We start from the raw sequence: 7,771 nt of genomic DNA on the forward strand, positions 1-7,771 counted from the left end.
TCTGATACTTGCTTATATTTCTGAGGGATTGGTTGTGATAAATCCATTTTCATTCATGATTTTATCTGTTTGGGTCCTCTCTCTTTTCCTTTTGAGAAGTCTGGCTAGGGGTTTATCAATTTTGTTTATTTTCTCAGAAAACCAACTCTTCATTTCGTTGATCTGTTCTACTGTTTCTTTCAGATTCTATATTGTTCATTTCTGCTCTGATCTTTATTATCTATCTTCTTCTGCTGCGTTTGGGGTTTCTTTGTGTTCTGCTTCTAGTTCCTTTATGTGTGCTGTTAGATTTTGTATTTGGGATTTTTTTTTTTTAATTTTTTTTTTCAACGTTTATTTATTTTTGGGACAGAGAGAGACAGAGCATGAACGGGGGAGGGGCAGAGAGAGAGGGAGACACAGAATCGGAAACAGGCTCCAGGCTCCGAGCCATCAGCCCAGAGCCTGATGCGGGGCTCGAACTCACGGACCGCGAGATCGTGACCTGGCTGAAGTAGGACGCTTAACCGACTGCGCCACCCAGGCGCCCCTGTATTTGGGATTTTTGATGCTGGCGAGGATGCGGAGAGACAGGAATGCTCTTGCACTGTTGGTGGGAATGCAAACTGGTGCAGCCACTCTGGAAAACAGTGTGGAGGTTCCTCAAAAAATTACAAATAGAACTACCCTATGACCCAGCAATAGCACTACTAGGAATTTACCCAAGGGATACAAGAGTTCTGATTCATAGGGGCACATGTGCCCCAATGTTTATAGCAGCACTGTCAACAATAGCCAAATTATGGAAGGAGCCTAAATGCCCATCAACTGATGAATGGATAAAGAAGATGTGGTTTATATATACAATGGAATACTACTTGGCAATAAGAAAGAATGGAAACATGCCATTTGCAGCAACATGGATGGAAATGGAAGGTATTATGCTGAGTGAAATAAGTCAATCAGACAAGGACAGATATCATATGTTTTCACTCATATGTGGATTTTGAGAAACTTAACAGAAGACCATGGGGGAAGAAAAGAGGGAAAAATTACTAACAGGGAGGAAGTTACTAACAGGGAGGAAGGGAAGGAAACCATAAGAGACTCTTAAATACAGAGAACAAACTGAAGGTTGGTGGGGGTGGGGGAAAGGGGAAGGTAGATGATGGGCATTGAGGAGGGCACTTGTTGGGATGAGCACTGGGTGTTGTATGTAAGCCAATTTGACAATAAATTATATTAAATAAATAAATAAGCATTAAAAAATAATCATTATCATACTGATTAAGGCCACTGTTTGAGCAACTCAAAATGTAGCTTGAGTTGATTTGGGACTTTCCCCATTTTGAACTGCTGAAGCCCAGTAAATTGTAGATAGTGGTTTTCAATTACTATTTATTGGATGAATGAATAAATACAAAAAGTTTTTAGAACTTTCCACTTTGAGTGAACTTGTTACTCTTGAACTTTGACTTAGTAATTTCCTTTCTTCTTGTCAAGCACCACAGAAGAAATAGTTCTTGTCTTTGAAATTTCTCCGGAAATCTACAAGGCCTGAGTTTCTTTAAAGAAACTGTAGTAGAAAAATAAATGAGTTCTAGGGTATTATAAATAAGTTCTAATCCATGTTTTGACAGAGCTGTTCAACTTACTAAATTATAAAGTTTGTCAACGCAAGCTAAACTTTTAAATTCTGAAATTAACAATATAATACTGAACTACATTGTTTTGGTTTTATTATGAAAAATAAGAGGAAAACCCAACATGTGCAAATAAGTTTAAAATATATATACTTAAAATCCAGTTTGTTAATTAGAAATGGATCTGTTATTGCTATGCATCTCATTATACTTGTCTTGCATGTGTTACTTTGGAAGGAATAAATGGGATTAAGGTAAGAGTTTCTTTAGAGGAAGAATTTTCGAAAGAGTGGGGAGGGCCTAGGCACAGATGAGAATCAGTCACTGAGCAGCTCTGACCAGCCAGGAATGAAGAAAGAGGAGCTGAGGAGACAGAAATCACGGTGTCATGTATGACAATATTTTTGTGATGGAAAACAAAGAATAAATTTGGGCAAAGCCTGGAGGTAAATTCTCAGAACAATCTCTCCTAAAGGGCCAATCAATCAAATCTTAGCAGAAGATTGAGAGGACTCATTCAGGGAGGGAAAACAAACAAATAAAACTTGAGTTTTAGTGATATAGAAGAATGTCTCATTTTATATGTGCTTTTCTAAACATCTCTGTAATAATAATTTGTTTTGCATAATTATATATGCATTAAGTTTTAATCAATAAATATCAGTAAATAAAGAAGCTTTATTTTGCTTACTTAAGGGAGAATGTCTACTTTTAAATTTTGCTCCTTTACCCTGACTGGTCATCCATACTCACCTGGTATATTAATAGAAAATTTTCATGAGAGAACTCAACAGGTTGAATGTGAATAGCCTTTTCTGTGTCACAATATCTCAAAACTGGACATATAAGTAACAGTCACCTGTTAGAGGCATCTATCTGATGGTAAAGTCAGGTGAGGAAGTCTTTTCAAGAGATTGGTAAAAGGCTGTTGGGAATTCTAGATAGGATTAGTAAATCTGGGTCTTGGTGGAGGCTATTGTAAGCAAATGAAGCAAGTGTGTTTTTACAGGAACCACTCTGTAAGTCTTGGTAAAAGGCCATTGGGAATTATAGACAGGATTAGTAAATTTGGGTGTGTGGGGGGGTGCTATTGTAAGCAAATGCAGCATGTTTTGAAGGAACCACTCGGATTTAGAATTCCATCTACTGCAGCTCACTTCCTCATTACCTCATGGTGACTCGGAGTGAGCATTAATTCTGAAATAATGTAAGACCCAGGAAGGCAATAGTGTTCTCTTACATGATTAATCGTGTCTTTACATCAAAGTGCTTTCATATATTTGATTACATTTATTGTCAATTTACACATTAGGAAACGGAGGGTCACAGATGACACTGAACTGACTCAGTGTCTCAAAACTAGTTAGTAGCAAAGCCGGGACGGTGCCCTTTCCAGTATGTCCTGCCTGAGAGACTATCAGATAGATGACAAAATTAAATTACATTTTCTGTCACATTAGTGTGGGGAGAGACATCCTGACTCACTGGCTGAATTGATAGAAAAGAGAGTGACTTTAATCCAGGGCCAGCACGCTGATGCGGGAGCCCGAACAGAAAAGTCCTTCATCTTGGGCCTTTTCCTATTGCTTTGTCCTTGCTCATTTGTTTGTCATCCTTTTCAAAGATTGAAAAAAGGAAAGGAACTGCTAAAATAGGAAGTATATAAAGGGAACTATTTTCATAACATGTGCTCAAACTGATCGAGCAACATTAGACAATAGATCTGTCACTCACTTCACCTATTTAATGCCTACTCTCATGTCAAATCCACTTGACGCTTAAAGTAATTGAAAACCTGTCATTTATCTCATCTCTATATAGTTTATATGTTAGAAACTATGTTCTCAAATATGAACACAAGCTATATTTTAAATTCTGGGATCCCCAGAGCTTAGAACAGAGCCTGGCACACACTTGATACTTAATAAATGTTTGTTGAATGAATGAATGAGTGAATGAGTGAATTATGCCTTGGTGATGGAAGGCTGAGAGGAATAATGAAAGAAAGGAAGAAAAGTCAACTGTCACAGACATGACCTTCCTTCTATTGTGTGCCTGGATGATGGCAACAAAATATGACCCAACGTTGGCAACAGTAGAAACTTCATTGGGAAATTTTTTGGTCTTTCAGAAATGGGATGCTTCTTTTCCAAGGAAGTCAAAGAACAAAGTTTACTGAATATAGTTTCCTTGTGCATTCAAGTGTTATTAACAATGGAACTCATAAAGACATTTCTATTGTATATCAAAAACAAAAACTGTAAGGAAATGATCTACTTCCTACAAATATTTTTCTTGAGTTATTTGAGTGCAGGGTTTCTCAATCTGTAGTGTGCCTGTAAATCACCTGGTGAACTTACCAAAATATGGGGCTTACAGGTTATGATTCAATGAGTCCACAACTGGGAACTGAGATTCTGCTTTCCTAACAGCTCCCAAATAAAGGCAACGCTGCAGATGTGTAGGTCACACGTTGAGTAGCATGTGTTTTGTAACTTTTGGAAGGGATTCCATGTTTTCCTTTATCTTCACTCAAAACCTTACAATGTCAACATTGATATATACTCATAAAAGTCAGTAATATCCTCTAGGCGAATCCTTGGATTTATTCTTTATTCTTCCTGTATCACCGATTATATTTAGGTCACTGTGTCAGGCTGTTGATGTGACATATTGTGATTAGTCAATCTTATTATCATGGTATTTTTTCATTATTGAGAAATCCAAATTACTTGCTTTAGGAAACTGCCTACATCACACCTGAGTATGACTGATTGCTTTGCAATAAACATAGCTTCATTAACAGGCTATCCAGTCATCAGAAAAATTTCTCTTTATTTCCAATTTTTACAGTTTCTTTCTTTCTTTTTTTAAACTTTATTTGAGACGGAGAGAGAGAGAATGGAGAGAATGCAAGTGGGGAAGGGACAGAGAGAGAGGGAGAGAGAATCCCAAACAAGTTCCCTGCTGTCAGCACAGAGCCCGAAGTGGGGCTTGAACCCATGAACTGTGAGATCATGTCCTGAGCTGAAACCAAGAGTCGAATGCTTAACTGACTGAGCCACTCAGGTGCCCCTTCTCAGTTTATTTCTATTACCTGAGGCTATGAGCTGGATCATTCCTCTCTGCAAAGTAAAGCTGAGAAACTATTCTCAATCATGATCCCTTTAAGTTGTGAAGTATTTCAAAAATAATTATGTGGTAGCACTAAATATAATAAAGCAGTGAAATTGCTTTATTAAAAATTTATTCAAAAATTATAGTCCATTCAAGGTTATCTCTCTACCAAGAGTTCTCAGACTTGTGGATCACTAAGAATCATCTGGAAGACTTCTGAAACCACAAATGCTGCGGCTCTCTCTTGGTTTCTGTTTCATTAAGTCTGGATGATGTGCACCTCTAACAAATACCCAGGTAATATTCTATGCCACAGTTTCTCAACCTCACACTATTGACCTTTCAGGATGGATAATTCTTTGTTGTGAGGGCTGTCCTCAGCATCATAGGATGTTTAGCAGAATCTTTGGGCCCTTCCCACTAAACGTCAGTAATGCTCCCACTCCCTGCAGGTGTGATGATCAAAATGTTTTCAGGCATTGAGGGACACCTGGATGGCTCAGTTGGTTAAGCGACTGACTTAGGCTCAGGTCATGATCTCGTGGTTTGTGGGTTTGAGCCCTGCATCGGGCTTTGTGCTGACAGCCTGGAGCCTGCTTCGGATTCTGTGTTTCCCTCTCTCTCTCTGCCCTTCCCCAACTTGTGCTCTCTCTCTCTCTCAAAATTAAATAAACATAAAAGAAAAATTTTTAAAAATTTTAAAAATGTTTTCATGTATTGACAAATGTACCCTAAAGATGAATCTACCCTTCTCTGAGAACCACTGTTCTAAGCTATATCATTCTCATCAATTTGTATTTTAATATGCTTTATTAAGTGGAAGACTAAGGATGTGCCAACTCTGGTATAACAGTAGGCCTGTGTGGTAAGTGTGCACATTTCCCATGAGTGTTTCCATGGAGGAACTGGTTGAGGTCACTGTTATCCAAATCAACATTGTTCCAACATGTAAACAAAAGAACACAAATGAACATTTGGAACACGATCCATTCTTCTGCCAGGGCAATCTCTAGTATCAAGTAGGGTGTCTAGAAAATACATGTGATTACTGTAAGATCATATTCTGTCTCTCTGTCTTCCTGTCTTTTTTGCTATCTGTTTCTCTTTCACTGAACTGTGCTTTCTCCATGTTTGGACAGTATTTTTTGAATCTTCCTTCATATCTCACATTAAGATGTTATCTTTGTATCTGAGAAGCATTATGCAATCTTTGTGTCTTCATTGATTGTGTAGTTCATTTAATTCACTGAATTACTTCTCAGGAGAAAAATTTTACAAAGACTCATGGATAACCCAATGAATAACGATGTTATTCATATTGATAAAGGGTAACTTTTTCCTGTTTCACTCTAGTTCTCATGTTGACCCAGAATTCTTACTGAGAGATTTCTCAAAACCTATTTTTGTTCATTTACTGAAAGACGTCCATTGACATTGGATTCAGATTTCCCCTGAAGCAGAAAAAAGAAACATTAATTTAGAAACTGAGATCCAAAGACACAAAACAAGTTCCGGAAGTTTCATACAGTGAAAATTAATAGAAGGCTAAAGAAAAAAAGAGGGTGGATTTTCTTCAGATAAATCTTCTATTCCCTTCTTACCCCCATCTCAAACATCCCTACAAGCTCTACCAGGCCCTCTTGTACACAGTTCCAATATCCAATTACTCCTCTCGTCTTCTTTTGCTCTCCCTACCACACCCCTACTAAAGAAAAAAGGTTGAGTAAAGACTAAGATGTTATCTAATATGGGAGAATCACTCCCCTAAAAGAGAAGTTTTAGATTATGAACAGGACAGTGCAGAAGAAAGGTAAGTAAAATTCCTGCAATTTAAGACTAGAGCGAAGAAGAGCTCTAGGAGTGAAGCACGAGACAATACTACTGGTACTCAAGGGAATCAGCTCTGTCAGAGGCAAACATCAGAAGATGCTGTGGGGCTAAAGGAATTGACTTTGAGGGAAGTGGAAGACCTTTCAAAACTAATAATTTCCATTAGAATGATAAGGTATATTGAACACTTATAAGTTCATGCTTTACTTGATTCTGTGTAATGTGTATATAAATTGTGGCATTTGAAGTATCTTATATATTTAGCTATTTGTGTTTAATTTTTTAATGTTTACTTATTTTTGAGAGAGAGACACAGACAGAGTGTGAGCGGGGAGGGGCAGAGAGAGAGGCACAGAATCTGAAGCAGGCTCTAGGCTCTGAGCTGTCAGCACAGAGTCCAATGTGGGACTGGAACCCATGAGACGGGAGATCATGACCTGAGCCGAAGTTGAATGCTTAACCGACTGAGCCACCCAGGCACCCCGCTATATTTTTTGTTTTTTGTTTTTTTATGAATTCTGATCAAGTGTTTAAATAAAATTGAAACTTATAAATACCGGAACAAACTCCTTAATACTGGCATTATAATTTTTCTTCAGTATTATGCTTACTTATTCAACATGTCTAAAACTGAAGTGATACTTGTCCCCCAAATACTTCCTCCCTATCAGAATCTTCAATAAAAAGAATTCCTTTTTAAACATTCAAACCCTGGGTGTAATCATTGATGCCTCCTTATTCAGTCCCCCTCTCCAAACTATTAACAAATCTCATAAGTTCTATCTTGTAAATATTTCTAGAATTCCATGGATGAGAGAGTTTGGAGAAATCGAGTCTTCCAAATGAAGCATACAACATAACATTGGAAAGAAAGAAAAATATGACTTTGGACACATTGGAGAGACTGAGAGAAACTTTGCCAGTGCGACCCGTCCCACTGAGACTACACAAGATAGTGCTGAACTATCTAGGGTGACTTCTTCATAAGGGAAAAAGACAACGGAGTAGGTGCCTGGCTACTCAGTGTGTGGGACATTGGAGAAACCTACTTTTCTCCAGATGCACCCACAGTACTGAGGCAGGACCTCTGTGACTGGTGGGAGGGAGAAAATTGGGAAAGAAACATAGAAGACTCTCAAAGGGCAATCCAGAGACTTGGTTCCTGCTGACTGTGCTCAAGACTTCTGCAGGAAGTCTGCTCA

The sequence above is a fragment of the Herpailurus yagouaroundi genome, unplaced genomic scaffold (genome assembly GCF_014898765.1).
Source record: "Herpailurus yagouaroundi ecotype Mexico unplaced genomic scaffold, PumYag 162, whole genome shotgun sequence".
NCBI classification, from domain to species: Eukaryota; Metazoa; Chordata; class Mammalia; order Carnivora; family Felidae; genus Herpailurus; species Herpailurus yagouaroundi.